This window comes from Arvicola amphibius, chromosome 2 (genome assembly GCF_903992535.2).
Source record: "Arvicola amphibius chromosome 2, mArvAmp1.2, whole genome shotgun sequence".
In the NCBI taxonomy this organism is placed as follows: Eukaryota; Metazoa; Chordata; class Mammalia; order Rodentia; family Cricetidae; genus Arvicola; species Arvicola amphibius.
This window is the reverse complement of record NC_052048.2, coordinates 98,736,155-98,753,432: the sequence shown is the minus strand read 5'-3', so window position 1 is coordinate 98,753,432 and position 17,278 is coordinate 98,736,155.

Sequence of the window (17,278 nt, the reverse complement as noted above, 5' to 3'; positions counted from 1 at the left end):
GGGCGACTTAGTCTCTCGGAGGACTAGCGCACCTTTAGGCTGGAGCAGTGGGTTTTTATAGGGTCGGTGAGCAAAAGCGCGGGTACAGAAGCGAGAAGCAGCGTTGATTGGTTAGTTTGAATGGGGCGGGGGTTCAAGTCGGGGCACCTGGAGACAGTTGTGGGGGAGTCTGGAAACAGCTACGGGGCGTTCCAAGTAACCAGATGTTAGTGCTGACTTAGCCATATCTCGGGTACCAACTGTCTCTGTCCCCGGGCTAGGGCCCAGATGTCCAACCACAGATATCCTGCTTGGCCCCTCATTGCCCTTGTTTCTCTGAACTGAACTTTAACTAATCTTCCCTGTCCTTTGTGCTGGTAAAATTTCATGCCTTGCAAAATGGCGTTACTGCTGCTATTATTGAATGGGGGTCTTTCAGGTACCTTCAACTTCCTGCTTCATCCTTCCTGACCCTCCATTCCCCCTTTAAGGCCAGAACCATAATTTGCTTTTGACGCTATAGGTTCAGCTTCTAACCCTTAACCTGACCCAGAGAAGTCACTGTGTATTGTTCTGTTGTAACTGGGACTAGCTGCAGCTGTCATGCGTGAAGCCCTGGGTTCAATCTCCAGCATTTCTAAAACCAGATATGGTAGCGTGTCTGTAATCCCAGCATTTGGGAGGTGTGGGCAAGAGAAGCATAAATTCAAGGCCATACTTGGCTACAAAGAGACCTTGTCTCAAAAGCAAAGCAAACAGTAAAAATACAAACAACCCCCTCCGCAGCACACATGATGGCCCAGCGAGTACAGGAGCTTGTCACCAAGCCTGAGCTTACACTTGAATTGAATCTCTAAACCCACATGGTGGAAGGAGAGAACCTCCAGGTGCACTGTGGCAATCACATGTAAAAGGCACACACATGAACACAATAAGTGTTAGCAACGAAACTAGACGTGACTTTAAAAGGCATCTGGGGTTTCTGTGTGAGCCACTGGCTGCTGAGAATCCCTTCCCCATTTAGTGTGTTCTCTGGAATGAAGGACATAGAAGATGAGCATTCATCTTTAGGTCACATTCATCTTGTACGTCTGTTGAGCTTCTCCAGTATAGCAGGGACATACTGCTAGGTTCCTGTGGGTCTGCCGGGGCCAATAGAAGGCTCAGCTTCTGGTAATTAAAATGGCATCTTTTATCTTCTCCCAAGTGCCTGGTGATGCCCACAAGGCACAACATCTCTGCTGGGTTTTGCTCTGTTCCATTTTTTTTTTTTTTTGCTGGAGCCACACCCTCGTGGGCCTCACCTCTGGGAAGCCCCAGAGCTAGCAAGCTTCTCTCTTCCTTCTGTGGCAGTGAACAGTGCCTGGATGGCCCTTGCACAATGGAGGCTTCCGGAAGGTTAGCACTCTTCCGGGAGTCAGTAAGCATTCCTGGCAAGTCACGGCCAAAAACACCTTGAGGGGCTGCTAGGAAGAGAAAGCCTGCACACCTGTGCAAGTAGAGAGGGGGACAGCGGGGGCGGGGGGGGGGGGCATGACTGGACACGGCGATTCTGAACACCACCTCTACTTCTCCATACTTCTACACCAGGACCCTAGCATGCCCCAGAAGAAAGAGATGAGCCCAAGGAACTTAACTTTTCTTTTCTCTTTTCTTTTCTTCCTTCTTTTCTTTCTTTCTTTCTTTCTTTCTTTCTTTCTTTCTTTCTTTCTTTCTTTCTTTCTTTCTTTCTTTCATAGCTTTAGCTGTCCCAGAATTTACTACTTAACCCAAACTGGCCTTGAACTCAGAGATATCCTCCTGCCTCTTCCTCTTTGAGTGCTGGGATTATACGTGTGCACTACCACTGCCCAGCTCAAATTGAATTTTATCTATTGTTGTTGTTGTTGTGGGGAATGTACATGCATAAGCTATAATGCACACATGGAGACCAGAGGACAACCCACAATAATGAGGTCCCTCCTTCTACCATTTGGGTCCCAGGCATCCCAGGCTGTCAGTGTTGGTGGCAGGCACCCTGACCCACTGAGTCATTTCATCAACCCCAGATGTACCTGTTCTTGAATAGTTCATGTTCAGAGGGGAGGACTGGCCTCAGGCTTTTGCTCTGTTGTGCCAGTTGCCTGGACAGTATTGGGACTCAAAGGCAGAGACACCAGAAATAATAGAGAAGATGAGCTGGGCTTAGAAAAGTTTAAACAAAACTGGAGTGAGGGCAAAAACAAGTCTTGTGGGCACAGAAACCTGCCCATGCCCAACTCTCCTTTGGGAGAGGGTTGTGGGCTATGTGAGCTGCATCCCCCACTCCAGCCTCCTTTGTCATGGCTTCAACTTGTAGTTTCCATCAGGCCTATTAGTGTGGAAGGCAAGAGGGCCACCAAATGAAAACACAAAAACTCTCCATTTTGTGTCTGGATTACTCAGGGCCTAAGCAGACCACTTGATGGAGGGGTGACCAGGAAAACCTCATGACTGAAGAAAGAGACCAACACCTGGGCTAGGGATAGAAGCAGGTAAGGTCCTCAAAGGGCTGCAAGCCCTGGGCTGACCAGTAGGAATTGGGCTCACAGACAGTACTTCTAGGAGGGAGCTTGAACCACCTAAGGGAGACGGGGGAGAGAAAATCCAGGAAGAGATAGGGCCATCCTCTCAAAGTGAACCTGAGAGCAGGCAGGCTGAGGACAGACTCTGCCCTTTCCCAAAGATGCACTCAAATCAGTCTAGCCATTGCCCCTACTCTTCCTAATGAGGTTCAATGAGTCCCTGGGGGACTTTTCAAGTTGGCTTGAGCACCCTGAAAATCCAAACAAACCCTGGCTGTCTCTTGCTTCCTTCTTAGACAATGAAAGAGGTGGGTCTTTTTTTATACCATTGAAAGCTCACTGCGCAGGGGCTGGAGAGATGGCTCTGGGGTAAAGAGCTCATACTGCTCTTGCAGAGGACTCTGGTTCAGTTCCCAGCACCCACGTGGAGAGTCACATCTGCCAGTCATTCATTCCACGAGATTTAATGTCCTCTTGCCTCCAGGAGTATCTCCATATACATAGTGCACATAAACCCAAGCAGCCACACATACACACATGCATATGAATAAAAATAAATTTCTTTTTTTAAAAAAAAGAAACTAGACTCACTATTGTGTCTCCAGTCCCACTCCTCCTCTAGATCTTTCTTTCCTTTCCAGAGTAATGATGCCCTGTCCCTACTCAGTGTGCTATCCCAACTTGTCCCACAGGGCTCCCCTCTGGCACACTCCTCCACTCTTCAGAGACAGCAGACATCTGTAGGCAGATGGCCTTCTTCATTATGGCCATTCTTGGTGGAACGCAGGGGTCAGCAGGTGAGAAGCAAGCAGGCAGTGCCTCCATGGAGGAAGGAACAAGATGACCAGGGCAGGGCAAAATCATCTACAGCTCCTCAGCGGATGACCAGCGAATGCCTGACCTGTCAGGGTCTGAAGAGATGGCACCCCAGCAGTCCAGGGAGGCAGCTACAGCACAATTATTTGTAATGTCTCAAAACTGTGCACACACCCCAATATCAAAGGTCTGCTCTTATCCGTCCCTCTCTCAGGGCCATACTCAATATTCAACTGGGTTGGGCCTGCCTGACAGGCTTGTGATCAGCCAAGTGCTATAGCAGGGAAATCAAACTCTGTTTCTTAGCATTCACGATGCCTATAATATCAGCATTCTTTTCGCATGTCATGACAGCTGAAGCCATAGGATTTCCAGGGACCAGGCTCCAAGGTGGAGTGGCCAACATTCAGACTTGGTGCTAAAACTAGCAGAGCCCTGGGTGAGCCAGGATGAGCGGTCAGCTTGCTGAAAGACTAGGGCCCATAAGAAACTCATTCTCAAATGGACACGCGGGGATAAGCCTGTGAATCAGGGTCTGGCAGTGGAACTGGGAGTTTCTCAACATTAATTTTGGTGCAGAATCCTCTAGGACAGCAGAAGTCATGCAGATGTGATGTTCCGCGCACACTATTAAAGCTCATAACCACAGCCATTGTGCAGAACAAAGGCGTGTTCTCAGGGAAGGCTATTTTATCAATGCCTTTGTTTAGAGTTGATGGGCAGGATAATAATAACAAGCAGGACAACTGTGAGCCCAGCTTATGATCTACAGACAATGCCCTTCCTTATTGCAGGCGGTACCCACTGTCCCGCCCTTGCTGAACCACGGGCTCCTGGCCCAATGTGGGTGCCCAGGAAGCACCAAGGTGAGTTTGACATGACTTGTAGTGGGGCTTAGGGAAGTCTTTGCACCGCTCTGAGTCTGGGACCTCATTAATATCTTGCAGAGTTATTGGTGGGACTTGGCTCTGTCCCAGGTAGAAGCTCAGCTCCTGTCTGTTCCCTCCCTTCCTTGTACCTGCTTCAGTATCTACAGGGTGCTGCAGCCCTTACTCAGAATACCTTACTATTAGGACTTTGAGGATCTACACAAACCTCACCTCAAAGGCATAGAGCCTCAGGGGTGGGATTCTTGGGGGACTCCGTCTCTGACTTCCTTGGGATTTCTTGGCCCTACCCATCTCACCCGGTCTCTGTTTCTCTGATGAGTTGGAGCTTGGCAGGTGGGTGGATGTGCTGCCATCATTATCCCATGTGGTAAGATGCTAGCACTATTCTTGGATGGCAATGTTCTCTCTTCCCTGCACCCACCAAGCTCTTGGGTAAACACACAGAGATGCCAACCCTATACATATCCTATTCTATACAGAATGACCAAAGGTAGACACAGGTCCCAGATGACATTTAAGTGGTGTATAGACAGACCCTGGTCTGATGTTTGCAATATTCTGGTTTGGCTATAACGTCTCAGGCTACCCTCCTCTTCCATCTCCTGCCCCCCAATGTCTTGCTTGCACCCCATCTCCCACATCTCTTTTCAGAACATACCTGCGTGAACCCAGGCCCATGTTGCACACCAACCTTGGTGGTTCTTGGAGACACACTGCCAATGTTCCTTGTGACAAGTATCCATGACTTTGGTCCTAACAGAAGAATAATACTTAGAGATGTGGCCAGGCAGTGGTGTTGGCATACACCTTTAATTCCAGTACTCAGAAGGCAGGGGCAGGCAAATTTCTGTGAGTTCGAGGCCAGCCTGGTCTACAGAGCAAGTTCTAGGACAGACTCCAAAGCTACACAGAGAAACTCTGTCTTGAAAAACCAAACCAAACCAAATGAAACAAACAAACAAACAAAAAACCAAAACAACAACAACAACAACAACAACAAAAAAAAACCCTTAGAGATGCTTCTGGCCAGGCACAGAACAGTAGGAAAGGAATGGGAAGGCATGGGTCATTCACATCCTTCAAAAAACATTTGCTTGGAGCTGCAGAGTCATTGCCACAGTTAAAATATGTATTGAGGTCTAGAGAGATGGTTCAGCAGTTAAGAGCAGTGGCTGCTCTTCCAAAGAACCCAGATTCAAGTCCCAGCAACCACATGATAGCTTACAACTATCTGTAACTCTAGTTTCAGGGGACCGGACACCCTCAGACAGACATACACACCAAAGCACATAAAATAAAAATAAATAAATTATATTTTTTAATTAAAATTAAAAATTAAAAGAATACGCTAGGCAGTGGTGGCTCATGCCTTTAATCCCAAAACTCGGGAGGCAGAGGCAGGTGGATCTCTGTGAGTTTAAGGCCAGCTTGATCTAAGAGCTAGTTCCAGGCTCCAAAGGTACAGAGAAACCCTGTCTCAAAAAACCAAAAAAAGAAAAGGCTATGTATTGCTCTTGCAAAAGGATCTGAATTTGGCTCCCAGTAGTCAAATCAGGTGACTTACCATCGCCTGTCATTCCAGCCCCCGTGGATAGAGTACCCTCTTCTGGCCTCCTTGGGTAACTGCACTCACATGCACATATCCACCTACAGACACACATGCATACACAGAATTTTAAAAAATATGAATGAAGCCAGTGTGATGGCATATGACTTTAACCTCAGCACTGGGAAGGCATAGGTAGGAGGATCTATGTAAGAAGGGCTTACATAGATTTTTGAGACCCTGTCTCAAAAAACAAAACAAAACAATGAATTAATAACATTTTAAGATGTATTTGCTCAGGTTGTTGAACTGTGACAGCGACTCTCTCAGGTATATCCAGGAGAGAATGTTCAATGAATACAATCTGACAGCAGGTATTCAAGGACTGAAAGATGCATGTCCTTCCATCTGGTGACCCTGCTTGGGAGGTGTCTGTATGATAAGCCCTTCTGAACCCCGAGTCTGCTTGCTAGCTCAAGCTCACTTTAGGGCTCCACTGTAAAGGACCCCCCTCTAGTTTTATTTTGTTGTTTTCAGTTTTTGGAGATAAAGTATTTTTTTGAGATAGGGTATTAATATGTAGCCCAGACTCTCTTATTTCCTTCCTTGGCCACACCAAGTGCAAGGTTTACAAGTGGGCACTACCATGTCTGGCCTGAAAAACATATGGAATTTTATACATTAAAAAGAGCTGTATGAGGGTTGGAGAGATGACTCAGCCATTAAGAGCACTGGCTGTTTGTCCAGAGGACCCAGGTTCAATTCCCAGCACCCACATGGCAGGTTACAACTGCCTGTAACTCCGGTTCCAGGGGAATCTGACACCCTCACACCATTGCATGTAAAATGAAGTTATTTTTAATATCATTTATAATAATCAAACATTAGGGATACTCCAAATAGTCAACAAGGATGACACTGGCAGGTGAAGCATATAGCAAGAGGAAGAGGTGTTGTCTAGTGGAGGGATGTAGAACCATATATATATATATATATATATATATATATATATATATATATATATCCTGGATGACTTGGAACTTGTGACAATCCCCCAGCCTCTTCTTATGTGGAATTACAAATACATGACACCATGCCCTGCTTTACTTAGTCTTTAACTTTTTTTTGTATTATTATTTTTGAGACAAGGTCTCACTTAACCCTGGATAGCCCAGAAGTTCATGCAGACCAGGTGGGCCTCAAACTCACAGAGATTTGCCTGTCACTACCTCCCTCCTGAATGCTGGTACTAAAGACCTATGCCCGGAGAGGCACCTTCTTTATTTTATTTTCAAAGTAACTAGATGAAGGGCCTCTCCCAGGCCTCAGAGTGAATTTGGATACTTCATTGCTACAATGAAACTTACCGAGCTAGGGATTCCTTCCTATCTTTGGTGAGCATTTGCACACCCTTACAGTGGTTACTTAATAACCTTTCTGCTTCTGTCAAGTAAAACACTCCTTTCATTGTGTGTGGGCTGCAGATACGATTGTTACTAAATGTCCCTTAGAAGATTAACATAGGAAACATAATAGTCATTTTAGGATCAGGATTTGGGTTTTGTTTATTTGCTTGCTTTTTAAAATATAGCCCCCTGCATCCCAGGCTGGCCTTGAACTACCGGAGGTTGACCTAATTCTCCTGGCTTTCACAATTCTCCTCCCAGGGCTGGGATTGAACCCAGAACTTTGTGCATGCATGCTAGACCTGCAGGCACGCTGCCAACTGAGCTAGATTGCCCAGACAATTTTTGTTTATTCTTTTCTGTTGTTTTGTCTTTCAAGACAGGGTTTCTCTGTGTAGCTCTGGCTGTCCTGGAACTTGCTTTGTCGTCTAGGCTGGCCTGGAACTGACAGAGATCCACCAGCCTCTGTCTCCTGAGTGCTGGGATTAAAGGTGTGCACCACCATGCCTGGCAAGTTTTGTTTATTCTTAAATTTAAAACATTTTTAGTATGTGTTTGTGTGTGCATGCGCTTGCGCAGATGTACACCAGGCAGGCAGACACAGCAGTCTGACCATCTAAGTTTAATACCCAGGACCCACATGTGAAAGGCAAGATCTGACTGACAAATTGTCCCCCAACCTTCGCGGGTGTACCATGTGTGTACTCGCCCTTCCTCCCCGACAAAATAAATAAATGTAAAGAAACTTGAAAATAATTTATGAATAAGAAGTGAACATCTGTAGCCGGTCAGTGCTGTGTTGGAGACTACAGCTCCTGCCAAACTATAAATACTGCCATCAGCTGTATATGGAGCAACCCACCCAGCTAGACCTGCATTTTTAGCACAGCCGAGGCTCACTGGGGATATGAGATCTTCCCATTCTGCCCTTGGAGAACTGTGTTCTCGGGGCAGGACTCTGGTCTGAGATTGGATAGTCTTTGGGAAGTCTGCTGGCTCAGCATTTCAGGAGCAAGTGGGAACTGTTTCCTGCCTCAACGGTGCATGTTCTTCTCTGGCCTTGTTGAGAAGAAACCACCCCTGTAGCCATCATTCTTAGCCAGCGTCTGAGAGGCACCCGATGACATAATTTTAACTTGAAAACCACCTTTTCATGGACAAAGGTAATTCTTCCTCCTCATAAAACCAAACCCCTTATTACACCACATTGACTCCTGGCTGTCATTAGCTTTTTAAAAGCACACTCTGACCCGAGTGAAGCCTGGAAAAATGCCACGCTACACAGCTAAGGCAAAGGGGAGGTGTGTGTGATATTCACACCGCCGTGAAGTCACCAATGGACAACTCCCAGTGACATCACCGAGGGCTACTCACACAGGCCGGCCTGTGGCCCACTGTCCTGCACCTAGAGGTTTCTTGAGACCTCATTGCCACCAAGACTGAGGGAGTGAGAATTACCACAACCACATCTGGTCAGAGCAGTGATGTGTGTGTGTCCTCTGGGGGCTACAGGACAGCTTGCTGGAAATCAGGAGACCTGGGGTCTAGTCTGTAGTTTGAGGGGAGGACAGTGCTTTGCAAACATCAGTTTTCTGAGCCACTGTCATGAGATGAGCCAGGGACAGCTTAAAGTCTTTCTTCTCGGACAGGGCAGAGGCTTGTCTTATTTTGGCATCATTTGGCTCTTCCTGCTGGACTCACCACTGTGTTTGGATGGGGCACGGTGCTTGTCTGAGGTGTCTGAGGGTTTAAGCATTTGCAGTCTGGCATTAATTTTATCATAGAGAAAACAACCATAAAACCCTGGACAACCCTGTGCCCTGAAGACACTTGGCCACACTTTTTATGTTTACCTTGTGGTCTGACATTACCTAGCCCTGTCCAATTAAAAAAAGAAAAAATGACAGTGAGTTCTTGCTCCCTTGGAGTGACCCAGTAAAGTAAGAACTAGTTCAAAGATAAGGAGACAGAAACTCGGGGTGTTTTGTGTCCTGCAATTGTGACCCCAACCCTGCTGACTCTGGACAATGGCCAACAAATATTCTTTTAATCCCTAGTTTACAGAACAGGCCCATAACCAGTGAACCATAAATATCCAAAGACCAAATGAACAAAACAAGGTGAAAAGAAAAGAGTTCTCCGGTTCCTTCCACTCATGGGTCTGGAAAGTTCTTTTGATGGCATCAGCAGAAATGAGCAGGCACTGAGGGGGGAGCTCCTCTCCCTTCACTGATGCCTGCCTATTCCTTCAAGGTGTGTCTGTCAGCTTTCAGATCCACGCCAGTAGGGAGTTGAAAAAGGGGTGTCATTGGCTCTACCTTGTCTCTGATGGCTAATATTATGTTTTAAGTTTAAAGTGCTGTGCTTAAGAGATCTGTAAAACAAACAAACAAACAACAACAACAACAAAAAAACGCCTCTAAGCTGTGTAAGCCCCACTTGCTCAAGGACGGACAAGTCCTGGAATGCTGGGAGCTGTTTATGTAAGATAACAGCTGAATGTTTTCACCTCTGTAAACAAGCTTGGTTGCCCCAACTGCACATTACGCATGCTGGATCACACATAGGCGGGAAGTAGGTAGGCAGAAACTATGTCAGGATGGATGCTTGCACCTGATTGGAAGAAGGTAGGAAGTGCTTAGCCCTGTGGGTTTGCCTTTGTAAGCCCCTGACTGATGCAATTTAAGATGTACTCTGGGGATCCAGGGTATGGACCTGGCCAGAATCCATGGTCCTGGCCAATATTTAATAAAGCTTGCTTTAAATTTGGCTCAAAAATTGTGGTAGTGGTATTATTCTCACCTGGTGGAATTAGCATCTCCTCCCCTCTCTACCTCCCTGATCCAGGTAGCTCAATCAGCTAAGTGGTCTCAAGGTTTGCTATGCCACAGGACAGCTCTCACACGCCCCAAGGCTTTCTCAAAGTCCCCAGACTGCTGGAGGCCTCAGCTCCCATGGCTTGTCAATGGGAACCCACAGCATGGGGCCCCTAGAGAGATGTGGCAGTGTGGCAGGGCGTTTTCATGGGACAGGGAAAGGATAGCAGCAATCCGTGGTTTAAAGGTTAGTAAGTCACCATGCCTGGCTCTTACATTATTTTTGTTTGTTTTGTTTTTGTTTTTCAAGACAGGGTTTCTCTATAGCTTTGGAGCCTATCCTGGCACTAGCTCTTGTAGACCAGGCTGGTCTCGAACTCACAGAGATCTGCTCACCTCTGCCTCCCGAGTGCTGGGATTAAAGGCATGCGCCACCACCGCCCAGGTTACATAGCTTTTTTGAATTAAACTTTTTCTCCCCCAAAGAAAACCTATTTCAGATATGTACAATTTGATTTGACACCTGAGGCTGACTGTCTTCCCAGACAGACATCTGTGCAAGGATAGAAACACAGAAAAATTAAGAGCATGAAAAGAAAATAAGGCCCCTCACCTTGGTGCCCAGTCAAAGCAACTGTTCTCAACCTTCCTGATCCTGCAACCCCTTAATACAGTTCCTCATGTCATGGTGACCCCTACCATGAAATTGTTTTGTTGCTAAGTAATTAATAACTGTAATTTTGCTACTGTCATGACTCAGAATGTGAATATCTGATATGCAGGATATCTGACATGTGACCCCCACAAGGGATCGTGACCCACAGGTTGAGAATCACTGAATTAAAGTCTTTCAGTGGGAGAGTTAAGAATCCAGCAGGATTAATAAAATTTGCTGTGCCAGCAGTGATGGCACATGCCTTTAATCCTAGCACTTGGGAGGTAGAGGCGGGTGATCTCTGTGAGTTTGAGGTAAGCCTGGTCTACAGGGTAAGTTTCAGGACAGGCTCCAAAAGCTACAGAGAAACCTTTCGAAAGAAAGAAAGAAAGAAAGAAAGAAAGAAAGAAAGAAAGAAGAGAGAGAGAGGAGAGCAGAGGAAAGAAGACGGAAGGAAGAGGAAGGAAGGAAGGAAAAAGAATCCAGTAATAGAAGGAAGGAGGAAGAAGCAAAGAAAAGATAAGAGAAAGAAAGAAAGAAAGAAAGAAAGAAAGAAAGAAAGAAAGAAAGACCTAGTTTCAGGATAGCCAGAGCTGTTACACAAGAATAAGAAACCCTGCCTCAAAAAAACAAAACAAAAAAACCCACAAAAAACTAAAACAAATCAACAAAAAAAGAATAAATAAAAACTTGCTGTGAATTTTTTATACAGAGATTTAAATAAGAACATTTAGGTAGCAGTGAGCTGTACTTGAGTTTCAAGCATAGGTGGTCTCATTCCTTTCCCAGATGTAAACCTAAGTTTCCAGGAAAATATCAGGAACAAAATTATCACCTTTTAGCTGGGCAGTGGTGGCTCACACCTTTAATCCCAGCATTTGGGAGGTGGAGGCAGGTGGATATCTGTGAGTTTGAGACCAGCCTGGTCTACAGAATGAGTTCCAGGACAGCTAAGACTACACAGAGAAACCCTGTCTGGAGGAAAAAAAAAATCAACTTTTTTTTCTTTTTGAGACCTTACTATCTAGGTCTGGTTGTCCTGGAATTTACTGTGTAGATAAGGCTGGCCTTGACATTCACAGAGATCCTCCTGCCTCTCCTGGGATTAAGGGTGTGTACCATCACACCCAGCTTCTACTTTTTTTGACTATAAACTTATTTTTAATGAAAACAAGATCTCAACTTTTTCTGCAAAGGTTTCACTTTATCAGCTATACCCCGTCCAACACACCTAAGGGACCACCCTAGGACCTCACTTAAATTACTTAGCAACTATATGAGGGAAAGGCAGAAGACACCAAAATTGTGTATTTTGCCATGGTAAATATTACCCCTTTCCCCTCTATGAATCTACATTCTTGAACTCACGTGTGCTAGACTGATCCTAAGTGTGCTGTGCGGCCGAAGATGACCTGACCGTCCCAAACTCCTTTTCAGCAGCAAAGCCAAGAATCTGGCTTTACCCAAGCAGTAGAGGATGCCAAAGAGAATCCCCAGCTGCTGTGGGCAGCAGTTTAGAACTTCCCTAGTCTAATCTCAGAATCAGCCGAGCCAGTGGAGCCGAGAAACCCTGAAGAGGTTTCCAGGAACGGGTGGCAGCCCAGGGACAGCCTTTCAGGATAGAGTTCTCTGTTTTTCATGAGGCTTCTCCAAAGTCCAGTAGCAGGGAGGACTTTCATAGGCTGGAACCTCTTACCATCTTCAGAGAACACTCTCTGATCTGCTGTGGAAGACTTTAAACATCTTATCCTTCACCTCCCAAGGAATTACAATCCCAGTCCCAGGTGTGTGCTGCCATGCCTAGTTTCTGTGATGTTGGGGATTGTATTCAGGCAACCCCACCTACTGAGCTGATCTTCCTCCACTCACAGTGATCACCAGGTAAGGAGGTGAGAACACAGAACTAACTGAGCACTGTGGGATGTGTATTATGGGACTGTGCCTGAGTTCAGTGTTTCACACTGGAGCACACAGGCTGCACTCACGCGCGCGCACACACACACACATATATACACACACAGAGTCTTCATTCCTGAGTATACTCGAACAGGCCAGAAGCTTCTAGAAGGACCCAAGGGTAGTAAAGAAAAGCCTACTTTCCCCAGTGATAGCTTTCCCTGCTCTGTGAGTGGCAGTCCCTAGACAATCTAGGCAACTGTGTACAGGACCTACTAATTTAAATAGGCAAGTCATGCCTAGAAGGCAGGAAGCCCTGGGAGGAGGGGAAGATGGGCCCTGGGGCCAGGCTTGGGCGGAATTCTCTAGGACTAGGCCCAAACACATCAGTTGAACCCCCACCCCCACCCCCGCCTCTGCCTTCTGAGGGCTAGGGTTTTAGGCTACACCACACCTTAGTGTGTGTGTGTGTGTGTGTGTGTGTGTTGGGAATTGAACTCAGGCTAGTTAGCAACAGAGTGTGGGGACATCTGCCTGAGCACAGGCAGTGGGAGCCTGTGCACCTGCTAGGCTCCAGAGACTCAGACCTAGGGCAACTCCAGAAGGGTTGAAAAGAGGGGGCAGGGTGGGGCAGGGCAGAGAGGTTCAAGGTGAGCCTGGGCATCAGAGGCTGGGCTACAGAGCCTGTCAAAATATTCCATGCTGTATTAAAAATAAAAATAGTTCTCTTGCTTCTCTTTCTCTCTGTTTTGAAGTAGTGTTTTGCTGTGCAGCCCTCACTGGCTAGAACTTTACTGGAACAGATAGAGTGGAGACCCGCTGGTCCCAGCTGTGGGTGTTGCTGTCTAACAGCTTTTCCTGGGAGAGATGAGATTTGGTTCACTCAGTGCTGGGGGTTGAACTCAGGGACTCGACTTCTGTGTGCTAGGCAAGCACTCTACCAACTGAGTCACACCCCTGACCCTCCTGTTCTCATCCTTTAAACACTTTTTAAAAAATGATTTATATTTGGGGGTTGGAATGTATGTGTGTGCGCTGAAGAATGGTAAAGTCCGCTGGCACTTGCCATGTTCGCCGGGGCCCAAATGAGCTCGTTGTGTAACTGGTTCCAAGTGCCTGTCCATCACCTAGTGGGACAGTTCCAGCACTGTCAGTGAGATTGGATCTGCACTTTTGGGAACTCTGAGCCCGGGGGCCTGCAGGCCTAGAGGCCCAGAGCAGGCTGAGGCCCACTCTGCTTAGGTTTCCAGGGAGTATGGACTGGCTGCAGGATCAGAAAGTAACCAACATGACAGCCAGTTCCGATGCCTCTTGTAGCCATCCTTGCAGGGATGGAGATATTGTAGACTTTCAGACTCTCCCCTTGGCTATCAGAACACTGAAACCCTGCTGAGGAAATGGAACTTCCTCAGGAGTCTCACTCTGGGAGAAGAAAGAGGGCAGTGCCTCCGGGAAACAGAGTTCACACAGTCGGGACAACTGGTCAGACCACCTTTCAGGAGAGACAGAGTCGGGATGAGGAGTCAGGGGCCGTAGACTGCACCATGGTCAGGACAGTTCAGTTACACACACGTCCTACCTTCATTTAAACCTAAATTTCGTGTCCGGACCCCCAAATGAGCTTGGCAGTCACTGGACTTTCCTTTGCTCCTCTCCCCCAACATGGTCATATTGACTGTATATCTCCTTTACTGTTCTCCATTGTTGTTTTGTTTCCTTAATTGACCCGTTGAGAGCAGGTGCTAGGCCTAGCTTGTGAGGGCTACCAGAGGAAGGCTTGGAGTCAGACTCTGGCCCTATGAGTTGTCACATGGAAACAGGAGCCGTGGCCACCGGCAGCTTTTGAGTTGGGATGACCTGGAGGTAGAGACAGGCCAGGCGTGGGCAGTGATTTTGGCAGCAACCACAGAGACCCGATCTTGAGGGTCTGCTAGACGAGTGTGGGCAGCCTGCCCGAGGAAGCAGACGTACACCGCACAGAGCGCCTTCCGTGGTGCCAGGCTGGGCTGTGGGCATCTGTGCCTACTAACCCATCTCATCCTCCTGAAGAAACCGAGGCAGGGAGAGGTCAAGACTTGCCCAGGATTAACCACGTGTGAGGATAGAGCTCGAACTCAAATCCAGGCTTGTTGGACTTGCACATTGATGTAGGAGCTGCAGCCGGGCCGGTGTCTCCAGCTCTCCACACCCCAAGAGTTATGCTATAGTTGTGACTGACCACAGGTCAAGAGACTATGGCAGACAAGGAAAACCACTCGCTGAGCACCCTGCTCCTTTCTGAAACTGAACATCATTTTTTTTTTTTCTTGAGACAGGGTTTCTTTGTGTAGCCCTGGCTGTCCTGGAACTCACTCTATAGACCAGGCTGGCCTGGAACTCACTCTGTAGACCAGGCTGGCCTGGAACATAGATCTTCACCTGCCTCTGCCACCCAGAGTTTTAGGATTATAGGCATGTGCCACCACTGCCTGACTGAAGCTATTCACCCTAGCACACTACCGGGCCTGCTAGGAAAGGGCACTTGGAGCCTGTGCACCAGCAACAGACGCATCTGGCTCAGCCCAGGCCACGGCAATGAACAAGTTCTCTCTTGTCCTTGGAAACGTCACCGCGGGATCCATGTTCGTCCTTGCCACACAATTTTGAGCCAAGCGTCAGGTGGTTGGGGGTAAGAGCTGCTTCTAATCCTGTGTGACTGTGACAGACAGCTCACAGGGCCAGAGGTGGGGTCACTTTTGAGTCAGGGTGGGTTTGTCAGGATCTGGGATTTGCTATGTGAGGTAGCTCATGTAGGACTTTACTTCCAGAGTTCTGTTTCCCTTACCTGGGAGATGGTGATAATGGTTGCTCAGAGACTCTCTAGTAGAATATATCTTCAGCGGCTTAAGGGAGGGGAGAGAAAGAATGAGAATTAATTTATTTTGCCAGACTGGGAATGCTGCTCAGTTGGTAGCATGTTTGTCCGGCATCCATATACCTATAATCCTAGCATTTGGTAGGTGGAGGCAGAAGGATCAGCATCTTATGATCAACCTTCCTTGGCTACATATTGAATTCAAGGCCAGCCTGGGCTACATGTGCATGCGACCCTGTATTTTTTTTTTTAATCTTTTAAAAAGTATTTTGAAGACGGGTCACGAACCCCAGAGCCACACTCAGTGTCCAAACGATGAGCAGATGGAATCAAAGAGCGAGGGGAAGGGGGTCTGTTGTCAGGACCCAGCTGTGTCACGGCAGGGTTCGGATCTGGGAAGGGGCTTTGTGAGTTCTGCTCAGCTCCCCCGAGGATACTCTAGGACCCAGGGCTGAAGTCTGAGTCAGCCTAAGCAACTCCCCGTAACTCCTGGAAGCTAAATATAACATGTATTTAGCGCAGGCTCTGCAATTGATTGACAGCGCCCCATCAATCATGTCCTGGGACTGGGGAGACCAGCAGGGCAGCCCCAATGGGCCAACCCAGGCCTGAGACTGGTACTTAGTGGTCTTGTTCAGACTTAACTTCTAACTGCTTTGGGGCCTTTGGCAAATTACTTAACTTCTCAATGTCTAGCTCTCCTTATCTGTGAAATGGGATAATAAGACTTACCTACCTCACGGGGCTTGTTGCAAGAATTAATTAAAGTTTATGAAGCGCTTTGAGATTCCTGGATAAAAGGCCCTGCGAAAGTACAAAGTATTATTATCATACTCCCTGTCGGCTATAAAAGATAATTTTGCAGGAAAAGGCAAAAATTTTAATTTCTATACAAGCAGAAACAAAGGCAGATATAGTCATAGAAAGTTTTTTTAAGTCTAGAAGATAATTTATGTAATTTTTAAAAATTACAACACGTCTTCTTCCTACCAATAATCAATGCAATATGGATAATTATAGTTTTTAGTCATTAGCCAGCAAATGACACCAAGTGTCTCCATGTGCTAGGTGAGTTATCTGCTGGAATTCCACAGTGACCTGTGGGGTACAGATGGTCACCACACCTTCAGCAAGGAGAAAGGATGCTGCCCAAGAATGCTGCTGTCCTTGTATTTTAAACTGTGCTGGGGGCCGCGGCAATCCCCTAAGGCAGGACATCGTCAAGCGGATTTGAGACTTACCTGCAGTGGAGGCCTGGGTGGTACTGTCTGAGGAGGAAGCAAGCTTTGCCCTGTGGTCTAGTTTGTGTCCAAACACCCGGCATTCCAGGAAAGCCACCCACCCCACATCCTAGGCTCCTTTCTTCACATGAAGAAAAGGAACACAGTCTCCACCTGCCTGTGGAGCAAATTATCTTCTTTCCGAAGCAATTAATAGACAATAAATAGATAAGTCTAGAGATGAGTAGCCTATATATAGAAAGTGTGGGGTAGCCGGGCTCTTTCATCTCACCTAAAGCTTACATGCAGGTTTAATTAGGTCCCGGACTTGGGGAGGCTTGCGGGGTGCCAGCAGGACACACCCTGTCATTAAGAGAGTTCTCTAATGGAGGGTTAATATGTCAAAGGAGATGACCATGGCCTTGCCACTGAGAAGGCCTGGCTCTGGCTGTGGGATTTGGGGTAAACACTCAAAGATCTTAGGTCAGTACATGTAAAAACCCTGTCCTGGTGGTGGTGGAGGTGGTGGAGGTGGTGGTGGTGGTGGTGGAGGTGGTGGTGGTGGAGGTGGTGGTGGTAGAGGTGGTGGTTGTTGGTGGTGGTTGGTGATGGTGATGGTGGTGGATGGTGATGGTGGCGGTGGTGGTGGTGGTGGAG